Source organism: Adiantum capillus-veneris, chromosome 19, assembly GCF_014529385.1.
Source record: "Adiantum capillus-veneris isolate H3 chromosome 19, ASM1452938v2, whole genome shotgun sequence".
NCBI classification, from domain to species: domain Eukaryota; kingdom Viridiplantae; phylum Streptophyta; class Polypodiopsida; order Polypodiales; family Pteridaceae; genus Adiantum; species Adiantum capillus-veneris.
Genome location: NC_140949.1, coordinates 150292200 through 150315172, shown reverse-complemented (window position 1 = coordinate 150315172; position 22973 = coordinate 150292200). Strand labels below are relative to the sequence as shown.

General features: G+C 40.0%; 2 pseudogenes; both read right to left on the bottom strand.

Annotated features, from left to right (window-relative positions):
* Positions 1-4508: 4508 nt before the first annotated feature.
* On the bottom strand, positions 4509-7004 carry LOC147435066 (uncharacterized; annotated as a pseudogene).
* A 448-nt stretch (positions 7005-7452) lies between these two features.
* LOC147435065 (jasmonoyl--L-amino acid synthetase JAR6-like) lies at positions 7453-15121 on the bottom strand (annotated as a pseudogene).
* Between the last annotated feature and the right edge of the window lie 7852 nt (positions 15122-22973).

Genomic DNA, 22973 nt, shown 5'->3' with positions numbered 1-22973 from the left:
TGTCAATTTATTGAATTTTCTCTTGGTAATTACTTAGATGGTTTGCAAGGTATTTTGTGTGTAACCATATGATGTGCCTAGCATTATGATGTACCTGGCAAGGTAATTTTTAGTACTTTTTTAGAAAAATGCACCATGATAACATGAAGAATTAATTTCAGGTTTAGGAGAATACTTTTCAACAACTTGTAGTATACAATACCTGGCAAAGTAAACTCGGGTACCCGGGATTACTTTTTTACAGATTATGGTACAAAATACCTGGCGAAGTAATCTCGGGCACCCGAGATTACTTCTTTATAGATTATGGTACAAAATACCTGGCAAAGTAATCTCGGGTACCCGAGATTACTTTTTTACAGATTATGGTACAAAATACATGGCAAAGTAATCTCGGGTACCCGAGATTACTTTTCTACAGATTACAACACAAAATACCTGGCGAAGTAATCTCGGGTACCCAAGATTACTTTTCTACAGATTGTGGCACACAATACCTGTCGAAGTAACATCGAGTGATGACAAAGGAAATATTGGGTACAAAAAATGTGGAAAACAAGTCATTGCGAGAGCTACATTTCGATGACATTATCAAAAGAAATTCAATTCCATTGGAATTGAGTTTCTATATACAAGTACAATCCTAGTAGTAGATGCAAGTGTTTTAATATCCTCACTTGCATCTTGCACACTCAACGTAAATATACGCTCTTCATCATGTGACAAAGGATATTCACATGACTTAATTCTACAGTAAAAACTATTGGATTCATTACAAACTTGAGCACTTTGTCCAATAAGAGTAGACTCCATCCCATTGGAGCATATCCGTTTTGTTAAGGGCAGCAAAGCATGACATGTTTGACAAGAAATTGTTATTGCAGGGTCAACAATAAGGGTTTTCGTGCAACAATGCGGACACCAAACACGAGGTCTTTTGTCAAGCCGGACTCGTTGACGTCCCCGTTGATGCTTTCTTCTAAGAACACGTGTTTGGCGAGACGGCTTCTGAGGTTGAGTGTTGAATGGATCGCTAACTTCTGCATTGTTTTCAAGTTCAAGAAGCCTTTTAGGTTGTCCATGACCAAGCCGAGTCTTTGTTACATTTTCTTGAATTTGGCGCACATGACCACTCATTGGCATGTCAACTTGAGATGGAGATGCCAAAGACCGAAGGGTGTCCCTAGCTAGTTGCACTTGGTGTCTGATTAGTTCTTTTTCCTTTCCACTCTTCTTGGACCAGTCCTCTTGAATGGATGAAAGGACTGTGCGGATATCTCTAGCAAGCATGAACACCGCCTCCTCTTGTACCGACTCACCATTGTGACTGTCTTCATTGTTGGTTTCCTTCATTTCATGGGCATTGTCTACTATGGGAAGAATAGCATTTAAGTGGGGTAGATGACGCATAACTATCAGTCGTGCACCATATAAGTGTTTGCATTCTGAACTCCAATCTGGACAATCACTCTCTTCATCTTCAAATATCCAATCCATGTCACAAGATTATTATGTGTGCATAATGTAATGAAGAAGATAAAGTGCAGAAGGTATGCCTTTTGTTTGGGTCAAAGAACTTACACCTACACGCACGTCAATCTTCAGCTCTCTGGAAAAAACTAATCTCGGGTACCCGAGATTACTTTTGTACCCGAGATTACTTTTTTCATGAAAGGCGCTCAAATTATGTAGCTTTAAAAGCATCCGTACTTTTAAGATATGATATTTAATGAGAATCTGCAAAATTCCTCACAATGATTGCACACACTTCTCTCCTTCTTATCAAATATATAAAGAAATATTTCGCCGCCATCCCACCCAAGATTACTTTTTTGACCCGAGATTACTTTTTTCGCGTTTCGTCAAAATCAACGATCCTCCTTTGCAGATGTATGTATTATCTGATTCTTACCCTTGATCCCATCCCCCTTGCCCGTGTTAGATAGTCTTGAGGGTCAACGTGGGAAGCGAGGTGCAAAAGGATCCGGGCTGAGGCTGTGCATCATTGGAGCCGGTTTTTCTCTGTATGTCTCTTTTAAGCGCCACAGGGGACAGCAGTACGCCATGCCGAGGAGATGTCTCTCTCTCTCTCTCTCTCTCTCTCTCTCTCTCTCTCTCTCTCTCTCTCTCTCTCTCTCTCTCTCTCTCTCTCTCTCTCTCTCTCTCTCTCTCGCGCTCAGGTGGCAACAGTGCATGGTCTACAGGTTTGCACATGAGCAGAAGGAGGAGATGTTGAGAAGAAGATGAGGTATGCAGGGCAAATACGGGCGAGGGAGGGGGCTGCAGACTGAGTGCACAGTGGATTGCACGACTAAGGGATGGAGCTTGGAGCTGGGGTAGAGGGGGAGGAGGTGCACACATTGTCCGCCTGCTATGTTGTGTTCGTAGAGCAGGTGTAGCGCAAAGGGGAAGCACATGGAAGCAACATCCTAGTGAACGCCAGGTGTGGTTACCAAGCAAGTATCGCGCTCGTCTGTAGAGGACTACTATTTATGGCAATTTTTGGGGAGGGGGTCGACTGCAGGAGATTGAGTCTCTCTCTCTCTCTCTCTCTCTCTCTCTCTCTCTCTCTCTCTCTCTCTCTCTCTCTCTCTCTCTCTCTCTCTCTCTCTCTCTCTCTCTCAGCATACCCAAGTCGAGTGGAGTGCAGATGGTACTGGCTGCAAGGAGAAGGCGAAGACCAAAGAGTCAAGAACGATCATGGTTGCTGAATTCAAGCTTGAATTGAATGCAACTTTTGAATTTTAAGACTTGGGACTTTGCATGATTACTCCCACGAACGAAGCCGAGTATGCAGCAAAGCATACGAGCTCCAGAGGGGGGATTGAAGGGGTGGGCGGGATAGCCAGAGCTATGCAGACAGAGCGTGTGGAGAGATAAAGGGAGCATGCACGGCAGTGCGGGACAGTATCCAGATTCCACATAATGAAAGCACATGGAATGAGTAGTATGCAGAGGAGTAGTAGCAAACCGGTGCTTGTTGAGGTCGAGGGATGGAGATGGGCACGAGAAGGCGAGGAGAGAGAGGAATGGTTGATTGAGGGTACAGACGTTGCATGAGAACGGGGAACAGAGGGACTTTTACTTTTGAAATTGTTAAGACATATGGAATCTTGCTGCTTAATTAATTAATGGGTTCAACTTTGGACCCAAGTAAGTGAAAGGGAGGTTTATTGGCACTGCCGTAAGGCAGGGACTATAGGGAGAATTTTTGCTAGCATGGCCATAGGGTATCACGCCAATGGGGAGTGGCTGAGTAAGGCTTTTTTTTTTGTGGAGGACATGTGTGAAATTTCTATTTTTGTTTGGTGGTTCGGGTGCATTTTGAGCGTGGAAATTTGATTGTGTGTGTGTGTGTGTGTGTGTACACTTTTTCTCTGCTATAGTTGATAGCGAGGTTGTGAGAGGGAGGAAGGGCTCGTACGATTTTTGAAGAGGTGTCTCTCTATCTCTCTCATCATCTATGTTATTTACAGGTTCAATTACTTGGTGTAAAAGAGTTGTGTGTGTGTGTGTGTGTGTGTGTGAGAGAGAGAGAGAGAGAGAGGTGGGATTTTCTGTGGCTCTGCAATATCCATTTTGTTTGGGTTTTGTGCTAGACTTTAATGCTCTCTCTCTCTCTCTCTCTCTCTCTCTCTCTCTCTGTCTCTCTCTCTCTCTCTCTCTCTCTCTCTCTCTCAGGACAAATCAAGTTGTTGAAGTTCAATTTTATCATCGCGGGCATACGCACAGCCCTGGTCTTGTTCATGCTTGTGGTTAAGTTTTATTACCGTTGTGAGGAATCTTTAATATCTATCTGTATGTATGTATGTAGTGTAGCGCTGACTCCTCATTGTTTGGATTTCTTTTGCTTGGGACTGATTGTCCAGATTGCTGTGCTAGGGAATGGGCTGCTATTGGCAAGAGAATAAGTGGAAGGTTTTCTTGAAATGATGGTGGAGAAATTGTGTAGGTCATGCATTTTTACAAGAGCTAGTGGATAAAGGAGAAACGGCAGTCTGAATGTTTGAAATACCTTGAAAAGAATACTCAGTGATAACTTGTGATGGGAAGGGAGGCTAGAGGGAATTCTGAGAATAGGAAGAGAGAGAAGCCTTAGTCTCCCTTACAGACCCCAATTGAGTTAAAGTTGACAGGTTGATCTGCAAAAAGTTTCTGCCTCTTCATCCTCTCTGTTAGGTGTAAATAGATGCGATTAGACTGGGCGGTCATTGAATTTTTTGAGTTTGCTCAGCCTGTGTACATTTCATCAACTCGAAAAAACTGAGAATTGGATGAAAAACAGGCTTTTGTTCTCCCGATAGCTTTTGTTCAGCAGATGTAGGTAGCTACATTTTGAGCATAGGTAGCCATGGTTGGTGGCATGGACTTGGATGGCTCAAAGAAGTATTCATAGTGTCATTTGTAGAGGCAGCAGCTTCACCTTTAAGTACAATAAATGCCTCGTCCTTTGACATGATACTACGACTGATGTAGCCTTGGTTGTATTCTGCATATGTGAGAGTAGTCTAGGAGTGGATGTCAAGCATGTCCTCATTTGCTCTTTTGGGAGGCTGTAAGCCAGCTTTGATTTCTACCTGTAGAATGGCGGTGGTTTTAATTGGTCGGAAACCAGCAAAAAAGGTATAAGAAAACCAGACTTTGAATGTTCATAAGAGATAAATTTCCTCTTGATGGTCTCAGTATAGACTCAGAACATGCTCTTCTGCAATTCAAAAGAGATAAATTTCCTCTTAATGAACTCAGAATAGACTCAGGACATACTTTTTTGACATAGATGATTAGATAATGCTGTCTGACTGCAGCAATGCATGATGCTTCTTTAACAAATGTAACAAATTTAAAACCTGTAGATTGGATATGGCTACCAGTCTGAGTACTCATGACTATAGCTTCTTCGAATGGTCCAAATTCAGGTTCAAAACAGTCCTTCAAATCATCTGTAGTATTTCTGTGTTCTCCTTCCAAATTAAAAGTGACTAGAAAATGGATACAATCAACCACAGCTCAAATTTGAAAATGTCTATCTCACCCTACAGAAGGTGACAGGCCCTCCACAAAGACCTCGATAAAACGGAGACTTTCTGTGTATCCATGAAAGGGTTGCCACTCCCTACCCATGGAGTTATAATTAGAATTAAAAGGGAGTGTTACACCGTCCACTTGATGCAACATTTTGTTGGTAAGGGTTAGCATTGTTATAAAGAAACCATGGCCGCATTAGGAAACAACTCCAAGCAAAAGCTGAATTAATCGTTAAGGAAACCCCCCTTTGGCATCCCAGGTGCTGCGTGCTGATTCATGCTTAGTTCTGCAGCCACTATTGGGTATTGATGACATTAGCTAGTTGTCATAGTATTTGGTTGACACTATGCATAATAGAGCTGATGGTCATATAGTCTTGTAGTTGACTACAATGAGCTTATTACTACACTTTTCTTTATTGGATAAATTTGGGCATTTCTTGAATTCATCTAGGTATGTGTTCCAAGAGACAATGGTACTACCTTGGCTGGTTGCAATAGAAGTCTTTGATCTTGCTTCCAGAGACGATTCTAGATCTTGCACTTGTTTCAACCTCATTGAAACCTGCATTTTCAACCCTGGTTTGTAAGATAAGCCTGTTGTATTTCATCCGCCAGATCCACGTTATGGGTGCCACCTGTCAGTTTCCATTGGCTGGTGGTTTCTGATGATTCCCCTACTCTCTGGTTCTCCAATGACACCCTACAAAACTTGCTTGGATATTTCTTCTGCGCAAAACCAAGCTTTCCATCGAACAACGTAGACAATGGGCTAGCTCATAAAATTCTACTCGAAAGGCAATCAAAACCTTCAGATGACGTTTCCTGATATATATGCAAGTACGTAAAGCAAAATTCTTGAATTCCCCACTCTGAATCTCTAGACATGACTGAAATTGTATCGTAGACAATTTTCGGCATCAAAGCACTATGGACATTGAGATGGTCATTTGCTGATAGCCAAATGAGTAGGGCTTAATCCCTAGATGATGTTGTAAGTGTGAGAACCGGAACTCCCAACTTTTACGTTTTCAACGACTCCTGAAGCTCTGTGTGTGTCCTGGGCGATTTTCTGTAAAAAAAAAACGCTAAAAAAATACTAACAATGCCAATATGGTCAATACGATAACCAAATGAGTACAAGCCAATCTACTCGTGGTGATGGAAATATGTAAGCAAGATTTTTTAAGTTCTATTTCTCGAATCACAACCTGTGATCTAGAACCCGCTCTAGGCCAAATCTGTCTCTGAAAAGCAATCTAGGCAACAAAGCATATGGACATACACAGCTCGCAATTGCAACCTGAACGTAAGCATGAGACACCACCAAGACCATGAGCTAATTATATTGCTACTAAACAAAAACAAAAACAAAATGCAAACTAGGAGTAAAGAAAATGCAAAAGAAGATGACAGAGATGGATAATCAAACCTAACTAAAATCTGTTCGCTCCCTGATCACCTAGTCTACCCTAAGTCTACCCCTTGTGTGTGGCCTCGATGCTGAGCACCAAAACCACTACTTGAGTCTCCTAATCTAGCTGGAACGTCGAAGTGTGTACCAGGTTCTTGAACCGAGCATACATGAGCAATCTCGTTCAATAGCCTCTATTCTGCAGTCTGTCCTTGCACTAGTGCATGGATGTCTTCATTGTCATCATTTTTGTAGCGAGATCTTATAGCAAGTCACCCCATAGATATCACAGTATACCCCAATGTTACCTACAGCCTATAATGAATTGGCAAAGTGCTGGATCACAGTGAAGAGACTAGTGAGGCGAGGTTCGAGCTAACTCAGCAGGAGAAGGACCAAAAACTAGAAAATGCCGAGAGTGACCTATAGTAATGCATAGTACCAGAATACAATTGATCCTTATCTGCTTCGATATCTTTATTGGTGAGTATAACCATCAAGAGTTTTAAAATCAAGATCAGTATTAGCGCCAAAATGTGTTGCAGGCAACAGTTCATAGACGGCATTTTCGAGGGGATCCTGTCTAGCTCTTGTACGTTTGTGGAACTATGTATTGCTTGCTCTTTTGTAATACTCGGCTCCTATGAGGCTTGTGCTAGAGATCGACTATGTATTGCTTGCTCTTTTGCGATACTCATCTTTTATGAGGCTTATGCTGGAAGTGAGCCTGCATGGTTTTCCGTTCGCAAGAAATGCGTGAAAAAGTTGTGGACTGCTTTACCAGTGCAAAGTGACGGACTCTCTCATGCTACAATCATGTATGATTGCACCCGGAATTCGCATCTCAGCTTCGCAATGTATTTGCTGCCATAACTTGCTTGCGTTCCATTTGTAAACAGCAAGGAGTAGTGTTTTTTCACTTGCTTCGTATTTAACACCGTATTTGGCTCATCGCTCACTTTGCGTTTTGCAAGTGCTTCAACTCTAGAATCAGCACCAGCATTTTTCTTGTATTCAAAGATAAGCCGAGCTGTGAACAGATAGTACTACTCTATCCTTGAGTAAGTTGAGCACCTCTTTGCAGACAACGCGGCACGGCGTCTTGTATTGCGCTACTGCCCCGACACCCCAATTTAGATACCGGTCTAGTAGCCCACGGAAGGTGCCTGGCTCTACCAAACATAGCTCCAACACCCCGATCATTTTGTCCTTCCTAGACCCCTCATACCCAGGGTCCACGAAAGCAAGATCCATTGCAATGGCACACGCCCTCAGTATGCTCTCCTCATACATTGCTTGCTCACATCCTTGTTTCATCACTTCATTGAACTTGAGATCCAATGGTGACATGCCTCTTCGGCTATCTTGGCGGGCCGACTTGCTAATGCTTTTCCTGTTGAGCTCCTAAAAGACCATATAGTGTCCTAGGGAACTAGAAAAGTCAGCAAAGCTCGTGAAGTCGATGAGGTCTGCTTTCGCATCATGTCTCTTTAGCTCCTCCACCGCTTCATTCACAGCAAGCTGTAAGTCCTTCTCCGTGTCCTTGTCTATGTGCACAGTTAGCAACACATTTTTCCTACATGCATATGCCAATTACGGTGATGCATTGAAGAACCCGGTCACCCTGACAATGTCCCCCAGCCTATACCGATATAAACCCGCACATAGACCAGATTTTAGTCCAGAAAAAAGACAACACAATCTAGCTCAAAGAAAACTAAATGGCAACACTGAGGGATTGAGCTAGTCTTGGCCAAAAATGGGATTCTCTACCTCCATATGTCGTCAAAATGACCTCGTATTCGTAGCCAATCTCCACCTCAGTGAGTCTGACTGGGTCTGCCTCTTGTTGGCACTCATCAATCATGCCTAGAGAAGGCATTGGGATGAATTCAAAGTAGGCCAAACTGGGCACCACAGTAAAGGTCACATCTCTGGACAATACTAACCCCAATGTATGACTCTGTGGAGCCATAATCAGTACTAACAAGAGGCAAAGCAGCAGCATAGTGGCGCAAGCGGTCAAGGTAGGGCTCCATGGACCCTGTCATGATAGAGTAGATGTACTTGCAATTGGGCCATATGTGAGGAATCACACCAGCCCAGCCTTCAAGAGTGGAGCACTTGGAAGCAATCCCATCAGCAAGCTCGGGGTGTGGCGTTGGCATGAGTTTGGACATGGCTGTCCTCAAGTCGAGGTCCATAATCCAGCTAGTCAGCTCATCCTGCCGGATGTCATCGCAAAGATTGGCCCATTCAACCTCAAAGGTATGGAAGACCTCAACAATGGTGTATGCAAAGGTGGCAGTGATAAAATCTAGCTCGTCACCGAAGAAGAGCACAGAGCAAGTGGCAGTACATGGCTTGTCGATTGTCAGGGTGCCAAAAAACTTCATCGGGGCTGCAAGCACAGACGTTGGCAAAGTTCTGCTTCTGCTTGAATTCTTTGCTTCTAAAGAGATGGGTGGTGGCAGTCCCTAAAGAAAGGCTAGCATTGGTAGTAAACAGCTTCCCAGAGAAGACAAGCTCAAGGAACATACCTCCAGCCCTCGTGGGGAAAGCACTACATTTATCAGTTCAAAATAAGCTCAAGATGATGAGGGTTGTTCAATGAAAACATGACTTGCAATGCCAAAAATATGGTAGGAATTCCATGCAAACACAAATACTTACTGGCCTCAATATGCTGCTGCGATCTTGCTGAGGCGAACGGAAGCCTCTAGAATCTCCTTGTAGAGCACAAGATATTTTTATTGACCATCAAAGGTAGTCCCAGAACTGCAGAGTAAGAAACAAAGGGCTGTGCATTGAATTTCACATGCTCATTAATGGATCAAATCAACCAAAATTTGTAACCTTTCACTAAGGCATGCACATTTTTTGAGCGAAAACACAACCCTCGACTCTCTGCTGTCCCTAAGAAATGCACATTGTTGATCCCAAAAAACAACACCCACTTCAAAGAAAGAATTCTGATGGGTCTCAGTATTGAGTTCTCAAATCAACCTATTTTGAGCTGATCTTTAGCAGTATGATCATTCAAATCAGCCCTAGAAATAGCATCATATCAGCCATCAAGTTTTAGCCTTTAGTACTGTTCAATTTCATCAATCATATGTCCTAGAAGCTATCTCATAGGTCAGCCTTCGGTACCCTCAGATTTCAGCCATCATCAAGTCATCATTCTCAAATCAACCTATTTTGAGCTGATCTTTAGCAGTATGATCATTCAAATCAGCCCTAGAAATAGCATCATATCAGCCATCAAGTTTTAGCCTTTAGTACTGTTCAATTTCATCAATCATATGTCCTAGAAGCTATCTCATAGGTCAGCCTTCGGTACCCTCAGATTTCAGCCATCATCAAGTCCTAGAAGGTATCCCATAGGTTGGTGTTATTCCCCTTCAGTTTTGTCACCTTGAGGATACTTGCGTTCATTGGCATTTACTATGTTCACAAGCATTTAGTATGACGTTGTATAGGTGTGACATACAATTAGAAGTAAACATCACTTTGGCAATAGTAGTGAGGGACCCTTGAAGTCTTTATTGTGTGATATCATCATATTGTGTCTTGTACTTTCCGCCATAGCAATCGACCATTAGATATGTCATAACTTGCTTGCGTTTCATCGTCAAGCAGTTGGGAGTAGTGTTCTCCACCTAGTTCCCTTCCCTTGCCTGGACGCCATCATATGCTCCTTTGTATCTGTTTTCAAGTCTATGTTCAACTAGCATTTTCAGTCTTAGAGCAACAGTTCAACACCGTATTTAATCCATGATCTACCTTGCATTTTGCAAGTGCTTCAGCTGTAGAATTAGCACCAATATTCTGCCATCAAAAGCAGTCCTTCAGTCTCAGTATTCAGCTCTCAAATCAATCTAATCTCAGTTGATCTCTAGTAGTACTATCATACACATTAGTCATAGAAGTAGAATGAGATCAGCTATTAGATTTCATCTCTTAGTACACTATCTAGTTCTTGTAGGTTTGTGGAACTATGTATTGTCCCCTACTCTCTAGTTCTCCAATGACACCCTGCAAAACTTGATTGGATACTTCTTTCATGCAGAGCCAAGATTTCTGTTTTTACTTTGTTGAAAAACACAGACAATGGGCTAGCTCGAAAAATTCCACTCCAAATGCAACCAAAATCTTCAGATGATCTTTACTAATGTATATGCAAGTACATAAAGCAAAATTCTTGAGTTCCCTACGCTAGATCTCTATACATGACTAAAATTGTGTCATACACAATTTCCAGCATCAAAGCGCTATGGACATTGCAATGGTCATTTACTAATAACCAAATGAGTAGGACTCAATTCCTAGATGCTACTGCAAGTGCGAGAATTGGAGCTCCCAACTTTCGTGCTTTCAATCACTCCTGAAGCTCTGTGTGCGCTCTAGGCGATTTTCTGCAAAAAAAACGGTGAAAATACTAAAAACACCGATATGGTTAATATGCTAATGAAATGGTAACTAAATGAGCACAAGCCAATCTACTCGTGATGAAGAAAGTATGGGAGCAAGGTTTTCCAAGTTCCACTTCTCGAATTACAACCTGTGACCTGTAATCTACTCTAGGCCGAACCTGTCCCCCTGAAAAGCAAGCTAGGTAACAAAACATACGGACGTACATAGGTCGCAGTTGCAACCTGAACGCAAGCATGAGACACCACCAAAACCATAAGCTAATTATATTACTACTAAACAAAAACAAACACAAAATGCGAACTAGGAAGAAAGAAAACGCAAAAGAAGATGACAGAGATGGGTAGTCGAACCTAACTAGAATCCACTCGCTCCCTGCTTACCTAGTCTACCCTAAGTCTACCTCTTGTGTATGGCCTTGATGCTCAGCACCAAAACGACTACTTGAGTCTCCTAATCTAACTGGAAGGTCGAAGAGTGCACCAAGCTCTCGAACCGAGCATACATGAGCAATATCGTTCAATAGCCTCTATTTTACAGTATGCCCTTGCACTAGTGCATAGACGTCTTCATTGTCACCTTTTTTGTAGTGAGATCTTGCAGCAGGTCACCCCATAAATACCATTCAGATGATCTCCAGTAGTACCATTAGACACATTAGTCGTAGAAATGGAACGAGATAAGCCATCACATTTCATCTTTTAGCACGCTGTCTAGTTCTTGTAGGTTTATGGAACTATGTATTGTCCCCTACTCTCTAGTTCTCCAATGACACCTTGCAAAACTTGTTTGGATACTTCTTTCACGCAAAGCCAAGCTTTCCGCTTTTACTTCGTCGAAAAAGGCAGCCAATGAGCTAGTTCAAAAATTCCACTCCAAATGCAACCAAAATCTTCAGATGATTTTCCCTAATGTATATGCAAGTACATAAAGCAAAATTCTTGAATTCTCCACTCTGAATCAGCCCTAGAAATAGCATCAGATCAACCACCATCAAGTTTTAGCCTTTAGTACTATTCAATTTCAGCCTTTATATGTCCTAGAAGCTATCTCATAGGTCAGCCTTCGGTACCCTCAGACTTCAGCCATCATCAAGTCCTAGAAGCTATCCCATAGGTTGGTGTTATTCCCCTTCAATTTTGTCACTTTGAGGATACTTGCGTTCATTGGCATTTACTATGTTCACAAGAATTTAGTATGACGTTGTATAGGTGTGACATACAATTAGAAGTAAACATCACTTTGGCAATAGTAGTGAGGGACCCTTGAAGTCTTTATTGTGTGATATCATCATACTGTGTCTTGTACTTTCCGCCATAGCAATCGACCATTAAATATGTCATAACTTGCTTGCGTTTCATCGTCAAGCAGTTGGGAGTAGTGTTCTCCACCTAGTTCCCTTCCCTTGCCTAGACGCCATCATATGCTCCTTTGTATCTGTTTTCCAGTCTATGTTCAACTAGCATTTTCACTCTTAGAGCAACATTTCAACACCGTATTTAACCCATGATCTACCTTGCATTTTGCAAGTGCTTCAGCTGTAGAATTAGCACCAATATTCTGCCATCAAAAGCAGTCCTTCAGCCTCAGTATTCAGCTCTCAAATCAATCTAATCTCAGATGATCTCTAGTAGTACTACCATACACATTAGTCATAGAAGTAGAATGAGATCAGCTACCAGATTTCATCCTTTAGTACTCTATCTAGTTCTTGTAGGTTTGTGGAACTATGTATTGTCCCCTACTCTCTAGTTCTCCAATGACACCCTGCAAAACTTGATTGGATACTTCTTTCATGCAAAGCCAAGATTTTCGTTTTTGCTTTGTTGAAAAACGCAAACGATGGGCTAGCTCGAAAAATTCCACTCCAAATGCAACCAAAATCTTCAGATGATCTTTCCTAATGTATATGCAAGTACATAAAGCAAAATTCCTGAATTCCCTACGCTGGATCTCTATACATGACTGAAATTGTGTCATACACAATTTCCAGCGTCAAAGCGCTATGGACATTGCAATGGTCATTTACTAGTAACCAAATGAGTAGGACTCAATTCCTAGATGCTACTGCGAGTGTGAGAATTGGATCTCCCAACTTTCGCGCTTTCAATCACTCTTGAAGCCTGTGTGCGCTCTAGGCGATTTTCTGCAAAAAAAACGCTGAAAATACTAAAAACGCCGATATGGTCAATATGCTAATGAAATGGTAACTAAATGAGCACAAGCCAATCTACTCGTGATGAAGAAAGTATGGGAGCAAGGTTTTCCAAGTTCCACTTCTCGAATTACAACCTGTGACCTATAATCTGCTCTAGGCCGAACCTGTCCCTGAAAAGCAAGCTAGGTAACAAAACATACGGACGTACATAGGTTGCAGTTGTAACCTGAACGCAAGCATGAGACACCACCAAAACCATAAGCTAATTATATTACTACTAAACAAAAACAAACACAAAATGCGAACTAGGAAGAAAGAAAACGCAAAAGAAGATGACAGAGATGGGTAGTCGAACCTAACTAAAATCCACTCGCTCCCTGCTTACCTAGTCTACCCTAAGTCTACCTCTTGTGTATGGCCTCGATGCTCAGCACCAAAATGACTACTTGAGTCTCCTAATCTAACTGGAAGGTCGAAGAGTGCACCAAGCTCTCGAACCGAGCATACATGAGCAATATCGTTCAGTAGCCTCTATTTTACAGTATGCCCTTGCACTAGTGCATAGACGTCTTCATTGTCACCTTTTTTGTAGTGAGATCTTGCAGCAGGTCACCCCATAAATACCATTCAGTTGATCTCCAGTAGTACCATCAGACACATTAGTCATAGAAGTAGAACGATATCAGCCATCACATTTCATCTTTTAGTACGCTATCTAGTTCTTGTAGGTTTATGGAACTATGTATTGTCCCCTACTCTCTAGTTCTCCAATGACACCTTGCAAAACTTGTTTGGATACTTCTTTCACACAAAGCCAAGCTTTCCGCTTTTACTTCGTCGAAAAACGCAGCCAATGAGCTAGCTCAAAAAATTCCACTCAAAATGCAACCAAAATCTTCATATGATTTTCCCTAATGTATATGCAAGTACATAAAGCAAAATTCTTGAATTCTCCACTCTGAATCTCTATAGATGACTGAAATTGTGTCATACACAATTTTTGGCATCAAAGCACTATGGACATTGCGATGGATATCCAAATGAGTAGGGCTCAATTTCTAGATGCTACTGCGAGTGTGAGAACCGTAACTCCCAACTTTCGCGCTTTCAATCACTCCTGAAGTTCTGTGTGTACTCTAGGCGATTTTCTGAAGAAAAAAACACTAAAAAAACTAAAAAAACACCAATACAGTCAATATGGTAACGAAATGAGCACAAGTCAACCTACTCGCAATGACGAAAGTATGGAAGCAAGGTTTTCCAAGTTCCACTTCTCGAATCACAACCTGTGACCTGTAATCTGCTCTAGACCAAATCTGTCTCTAAAAAGCAAGCTAGATAACAAAGCATATGGACGTACGTAGTTCGCAACTGCAACCTGAACGTAAGCATGAGACATCACCAAAACCATAAGCTAATTACACTGCTAGTAAACAAAAACAAAAATAAAATGCGAACTAGGAAAAAAGAAAACGCAAAAGAAGATGATAGAGATGGGTAGCCGAACCTAACTAAAATCCGCTTGCTCCCTGCTCACCAGTCTACGCTAAGTCTACCCCTTGTGTGTGGTCTCAATTTTGAGAATCAAAATTACTACTCAAGTCTCCTAATCTAGCTGGAAGGTTGAAAAATGCACCAGGCTCTCAAACCGAGCATACATGAGCAATTTTGTTCAATAGCCTCTATTTTACAATCTGCCCTTGCATTAGTGCATGGACGTCTTCGTTGTTACCTTTTCTGTAGCGAGATCTTACAGCAGGTCACTCCATAAATACCACACTATACCTCAATGTTCTCTACATCATATAATGAACTGGCATTTTCTTTGCTCGCGGAAGTAAGCCAGACAATATGTTGGGCGAGTGAATCTTGGGATTTCATTTGGCGAAATGCCAAGAGATAACATAATCCTCTGTTGAGACAGGCCTCACCACCAGCTTCTGCTTCTGTTTTGAATTTCTTGCGTTTGTACTCTTCCTTCTTACCTGACATGGGAAAACGGTTTCCTGCCGCCGTAGGTTCTGTATGTGAGGCTTCCTTTGCTACGTTTGTACATGAGGGCCGAGTATCACAAAAGAGCAAGCAATACATAGTTCCACAAACCGACAAGAACTAGATAGTGTACTAAAAGATGAAACATGATGGCTGATCTCGTTCCAGGAGTAGTGTTCTTCACCTACTTCCCTTCCCTTGCTTGGCCGCCATCATATGCTCCTTTGTATCTGTGTTTTTAGTCTATATTCAGCAACCACTTTTGCATCAGGATCAACTAGCGTTAGAGCAAGAGTTCAACACCGTATTTAATTCATTACTAACATAAGTCAACTTCGATCGGTGAAGACAAATTTTGTTGACGAAGTATGAGCTCGCCCAACATACTGCTTGGCTTACTTCCGTGAACAAAGAAAACGCACAAGACGATGATAGAGATAGGTAGTCGAACCTAACTAAAACCCGCTCGCTTCATGATCACCTAATCTATCCTAAGTCTATTCCTTGTATATGGACCCGATACCGAGCACCAAAACCACTACCTGAGTCTCCTAATCTAGCTGGAAGGTCAAAGACTGTAGCGAGCTCTAGAATTGACTATGCATGAGCAATATCGTTCAGTAGTCTCTATTCTATGGTCTGCCCTTGCCTAGTGCATGAACATCTTCATTGCCACCTTTTTTATAGTGAGATCTTACAGCAGGTCAGCTCATAAATACTACAATATATCTCAACGTTCCCTATAGCTTGCAATGAATTAGTGAAGCACTAGATCACAATGAAGAGACTAGCGAGGCGAGGTCCGAGACAGCTCCGCAGGAGAAAGGCAAAAAAACTGGAAAACACCGAGAGTGACCTAGAGTAATGCACTGTACCAAAACACAATTGATCCTTACCTGTTTCGATACCTTTATTAGTGAGTATAATCATCAAGAGTTTTAAAATCAAGATCAGTATTAGTGTCAAAATGTGTTGCAGGCAATAGGCCATAGATGGCATTTTCGAGGGGATTTTCCCTAGCTCTTGTAGGCTTGTGGAACTATGTATTGCTTGCTCTTTTGTGATACTCGGCTTCTATGAGGCTTGTGTTGGAAGTGGGCTTGCATGGTTTTCCATTCTCAAGAAATGTGTGAAAAAACTATGGACTGTCCTATCGATGCAAAGTAGTGGCCTCCCTTATGCTACAATCATATGCGATTGCAACCGGAGTTCGCATTTGGGCTTTGCAATGTATTTGCCGCCATAACTTGCTTCCGTTTCATTTGTAAACAACCAGGAGCAGTGTTTTTCACTTGCTTCATATTTAACACCATATTTGGCTCATCGCTCACCTTGCGTTTTGTAAGTGGTTCAACTCTAGAATTAGCACCAGTATTTGGCCATTGCAAACAGTCCTTCAGTCTCAGCATTGAGTCCTCAAATCAACTTACTTTGAGTTGATCTTTAGTAGTACCATCATTCAAACCAGCCTTAGGAGTAGCGTCAGATCAGCCACCTATCAAGTTTTAGCCTTTAGTATCTTTAGATTTCAACCACCACCAAGTCCTAGAAGCTATCCCATAGGTCAGCTTTTAATACCCTCAGATTTCAGCCATCATCAAGTTCTAGAAACTATCTCATAGGTTGGTGTTATTCCCCTTCAGTTTTGTCACTTTGGATACTTGCATTCATCAGCATTTAGTGTATTCGTAAGCATTTAGTATCAGGTTGTATAGTTGTGGTATACAATTAGAAGTAAATACCACTTTGGCAATGGTAGTGAGGGACCCTTGAAGTCTTCATTGTGTGATATCATCATACTGTGTCTTGTGCTTTCCGCCATGGCAATCAATCATTATATATGTCATAACTTGTTTGTGTTTCATCTTCAAGCAGCCAAAAGTAGTGTTCTCCACCTACTTCCCTTCCCTTGCCTGGGCGCTATCATATGCTCCTCTGTATCTGTGCTTCCAGTCTATGTTCAGCTAGCATTTCTGCTTCAGGATCAGCTAGTCTTAGAGCGACAATTCAACACCGTATTTAATTCATTAGTAACATGGGTCACCGGTGAAGACCAATTTTGATAATGAAGTACGAGCTCTCCTTAAACAATCGTCTCTTGCTTGCGTTTTGTTTGTAAACTTGCGTTTTATAAGTACTTCAACTCTAGAATTAGCACCAGTATTTGGTCATTGCAAGCAGTCCTTCAGTCTCAGTGTTGAGTCCTCAAATAAAGTTACTTTGAGCTGATCTTTAGTAGTGCCATCATTCAAATCAGTCTTACGAGTAGCATCAGATCAACCATCAAGTTTTAGTCTTTAGAATCCTTAGCTTTCAACCATCATCAAGTCCTAGAATCTATCCCATAAGTTAGCTTTTAGCACCCTCAGATTTCAGCCACCACTATTGACAAGCGAAACTGACATAGTGGTAAGTGTTTCTAATAACTCACTACACGATTAGACGGCACTTTCTGAGCTAAAGACTAAATCAAATGTTGGAGGTAGCCATTGACAATCAAACCTATTGATACTTGGACCTATTGAAGATGATTGATTTGAATGATTGCCTTTGTTCTTTGTAGGTCTTTTATTTTATATTTTGTCAAGTGTCGTTGCTTGTTTGTGTTTGTTTAATGTGTTGAAGCTTAGATGATTGAAGCTTCTTCCATTGTAAAATTCATTAGTCAAATATTTGGTACTCTTTTCATTGGGTTTAAATTTTTTAATGGGATGCAGGGGTGTTTTTTGAGAGACCAAATTAGTAGCCCTTCTAGTATGGGGTACCCAGCCGTAAAAAATGAGAAAAGATCCCCTTAAAAGCGAACATGCTTGCGACGCAATGGGTCTGTCTGACTTGGAGCCTTGAGATGCGAGCGAAGAGGGGGGGCAATCCAGGTGGAGGCCATGCCCCTGCCTTTCCATTTTCTCTCCCCCTCTTGCTGAGTCTCTCTCTCTCTCTCTCTCTCTCTCTCTCTCTCTCTCTCTCTCTCTCTCTCTCTCTCTCTCTCTCTCTCTCTCTCTCTCTCTCGCGCACGCGTCAAGGGCTACAAAGTTCATCGAGAGTATTTTCGCAAGGTGGGGAGGTGTAGGTCGAAGGAGGGAGGAAAGGGTGAAGAGAGGAGGTAGGAGGGGGCAGACGGCGGGGCTGAGGTCGAGAGTATTTGCGCAGGAAAGTGCAGGTTGAAGGAGGGAGGAAAGGGTGAGGAGAGGAGGGCAGACGGTAGGGCTAAGGTCGAGAGTATTTTTGTAGGAAGGTGCAGGTCGAAGGAGGGAGGAAAGAGGAAGAGGTAGGAGGGGGCAAACAGCGGGGCTGAGGTGCAACAGTGCTGTTGAGGGAGGATGGTGAGGGCCTTAGTGAGACTTAGGGGAGGAGAGAATCTCGAAAAGAAAGTAACGCTTTTTATTTAACGTGAGCGAGTAGGAGCCTGCCTAAAAAAAAATCTTGTAAATTTGTCTTGATATGATATTCTGAGAATATAGTCATGCAAATAAAAAAGAAATAATATTGAAATCGAATTATAAGAAATAGACTTACTAAAAAATGAAGCTCCAAATCATATATGAAGCAGATTTTGATTTAGGACATACTCAGTTCTAGTTTTTTTTTTTAACACTTTGCTGTCCTCTCAAGACGTATTTGTGCAGGAAAAATAGAAAATAAGTATATTTAAATACACACCATCGTCTTTTCTTAAAGACTTGGTTGTGTTTCAATAAAAAATAAATAAAAAAATTACATGTAAGTACACTCTTACGTCTTTCAAAGACAAGAGTAGTACAAAAGAAATACGAAACTCTCTGCTTGAATACACGCTAGTGTCTTCTCTAGAAGACTTGGTAGTGTTTCTTCAAAGCAAATAAAGTATTGTATTTAATCTTATCAATAATTTATATGCTTCTTACTCATGTTAAATTATATAAATTTAGAACAATTTTTTTTTACTATTGTACATAGTGGAAATAATAGTAGAATTTATGATATTGATTTGTAAATGTCAGTTAAGTTTCTATGATGATGATGATATTTTTGTTTAGAATTTTTTATGCTGCGTTTGAAAATTCATTTAACAAGAATTCTATTTTGTATTAAAAAAAAACATATTTCATGAAGTTTTATATGTGTATTTAAGAGGTTTCTTTATCAAATTTTTATGCTCATTGGTCACAATCAAGCAGTGCAGTGTAAATTGTCATATTTAACAGTTTTTTTGTCTATTGAGAATTTAATGATTTTGATTTTTAATAATTCAATGATTGATCCACATATAATTCCTAGTCATGTTCTTTGTTTGGATAGAAAAATATATTTCTATCTTACTTGAATATATGCTTATGTCTTTATGTAGATTTATTTATCTTGATCAAAAAATTGTTTTGATACATCAAATTTTTATGTTTACTAACCATGATCGAGAGTACGGTTTGGATTGTTGTATTTAAAAGTCATTTTGTGTTTCGACAATTTAATGGTTGGTCCGTATACAGTTCATACTTGTATTTTTTTCATGAATAAAAAATATGTTCCTGCTCCATTTGAATGTATACTTATATTTCTGTATAGGATTTGTTTATCTTGCTTAGAAAATTGTTATAATCATTTGCATTGCATGCATTTTAAGAAATAACCTGCCCTAAAAAAATTTCATGTTTACACATAAGAACAAAGTTTTCCATTGATGAGATTTCTATGCTGATTAGCCCAACTAATTAATAGAGTAGAATAATGGAGTACACAATGGTATAATAATTTTGTCTTGCAACGGTTTATAATAGAAATAATATTGAAATCGAATTATAAGAAATAGATATACTAAAAAATGAAACTCCAAATCATATATGAAGCAAATTTTGATTTAGGACATGCTCAGTTCTAGTTTTTTTTTTTTTTTGCACTTTGTTGTCCTCTCAGGACGTATTTGTGCAGAGAAAATAGAAAATAAGTATGTTTAAATACACACCATCGTCTTTTCTTAAAGACTTGGTTGTGTTCCAATAAAAAATAAATAGAAAAATTACATGTAAGTACACTCTTACGTCTTTCAAAGACAGAGTAGTACAAAAAAAATACGAAACTCTCTGCTTGAATGCACGCTAGTGTCTTTTCTTAAAGACTTGGTAGTGTTTCTTCAAAGCAAATAAAGTATTGTATTTAATCTTATCAATAATTTATATGCTTCATACTCATGTTAAATTATGTAAATTTAGAAAAAAAATGTTGTACATATTGGAAATAATAGTAGAATTTATGATATTGATTTGTAAATGTCAGTTAAGTTTCTATAATGATGATGATATTTTTGTTTAGAATTTTTTATGCTGAATTTGAAAATTCATTTAACAAGAATTCTATTTGTATTAAAAAAAGAGATAGTTCATGAAGTTTTATATGTATATTTAAGAGGTTTCTTTATCAAATTTTTATGTTCGTTGGTCACAATCAAGCAGTGTAGTGTACATTGTCATATTTAACAGTTTTTTTGTCTATTGAGAATTTAATGATTTTGATTTTTAATAATTCAATGATTGACCCACATATAATTCCTAGTCATATTCTTTTGTTTGGATAGAAAAATATATTTCTATCTTGCTTGAATATATGCTTATGTCTGTATGTAGACTTTATTTATCCTGCTCAAAAAATTGTTTTGACTCATCAAATTTTCATGTTTACCAACCATGACCGAGAATACGGTTTGGATTGTTGTATTTAAAAGTCATTTTGTGTTTTGATAATTTAATGATTGGTCCGTGCACAATTCATACTTGTATTTTTTTCATGAATAAAAAATATGTTCCTGCTCCATTTGAATGTATGCTTATATTTTTGTATAGGATTCGTTTATCTTGCTTAGAAAATTTTTATAATCATTTGCATCGTATGCATTTTAAGAAATAACATGTCTTTTAAAAAATCATATTTACACATAAGAACAAAATTTTCCATTGATGAGATTTCTATGCTAATTAGTCCAACTGATTAATAGAATAGAATAATGTAGTACAAAATGGTATAATAATTTTGTCTTAGAACGGTTTATAATATATTTCATTTATATGTAAGAGACATATACTCTAAAAGATGAAAAAACAAGTTCTTCATTGGCTAAATTTTGATACTAATAGGTTACAGACAAGTAATGAAACACAAAACAATCGAGAATACGGTTTGGATTGCCGTATTTAAAAGCCATTTTGTTTTTTGCTAATTTAATAATTGGTCCATGTACAATTCATAGTTGTATTTTTTTCATGAATAAAAAATATGTTCCTACTCCACTTGAATGTATGCTTATATTTCTGTATAGGATTTGTTTATCTTGCTTAGAAATTTGTTATAATCATTTGCATTACATGTATTTTAAGAAATAACCTGTCCTAAAAATAGATTATATTTACACGTTGAAGGAGTACGAGCGGAAGTGCGACGCGAGAGAGAGTGCGAGAAGAAGAGCACGACGATATGGTGAACTCACTCTACTGTAATGTAGAGCATAGTGAGTTCTTATTAGGTTTTTACAAAAGAATATGTGTACATACCTGGCGGCCCGCCCACTTACCTGGGCGACCACATTGGGCTTTATACCCCAACAACCTCCCACTTAAAGTCCAATGTGGTACTTTAAGTGTGAGAGAAGCTACTATACAAGCTAATATACAAGAGATGTAGAGAAGTGATGTACTACCCTACACCTAACTGCTTGCGAAAATGCGCAAATCTCTCTGAGGGAAGTCCTTTTGTAAGTAGATCAGCAGGATTTTGTGTGGTGTGAACTTTGACAAGCTGAAGTTGCTTATCCTCGAGCATTTCCCTGATGAAATGATACTTCACATCCACATGCTTTGTCTTTGAGTGATAAACTGGATTGCGAGCCAATTGTATAGCACTTTGACTATCACAATATAACACAGGCATCTCTTCTTTGATTCCCAAATCTGTTACTAGTCGATTAAGCCAAATTGATTCTTTGCATGCCTCTGATGCTGCAACATATTCAGCCTCTATAGTAGACTGAGTAACACAATCTTGTAATCTAGAACGCCATGATACTGCTCCACCAGCCAATGTAAAGACATACCCTGATGTAGACCTTCGGTTGTCTAAGTCACCTGCATAATCTGAGTCAGTAAAACCCTTTACACTTAGCTCCTGACTCCCATAGCATATACGCATACTCTTTGTAGCTTTCAGGTATCTCAATATTCCTTTCACTGCCTCCCAATGTTTCTTGCCTGGGTTTGACATGTATCGACTTACTACTCCCACTGCAAATGCAATGTCTGGGCGAGTAGCAATCATTGCATACATCAAACTACCCACTGGAGACGCATATGGAATCTTATCCATTTCAGCCTGTTCTTCCTCAGACACAGGACAATCTTGTTTGCTAAGTTTCACATATGGTGGCAATGGAACACTCAGTGCCTTTCCCTTCTCCATATTGAAACGTTGCAAAACCTTGTCAATATACTCTGTTTGAGATAACCAAATCAACTTCTTTGATCTGTCTCTCTCAATGCGCATACCAAGTATATGACTTGCCTCACCCATGTCTTTCATGTCAAACGATTTTGCCATCTTTGACTTCAAAGCTGAAATTTCTTCCAAGTGCTTGCCAGCAATCAACATGTCATCCACATACAAAATAAGGATCAGCCAACTACCATCCTTAGCCTTCTTTGTATATAGACAGTGATCGAACGCACTACGTTTGTAGCCTTGAGAAAGCATAAACTTGTGGAATTTATGGTACCATGCCCTTGGTGATTGTTTTAAGCCATAAAGACTCTTTAACAACTGGCATACCCAATCTTCCTTGCCTTTCTCAACAAACCCTTCCGGCTGCTGCATGTAAATTTCCACATCTAAATCACCATGCAAGAACGCTGTCTTGACATCCATTCGGTGCAACACCAAATCTAATATGGCAACCAATGCAAGAAAGCATCTCAATGTAGTCATCTTGACCACC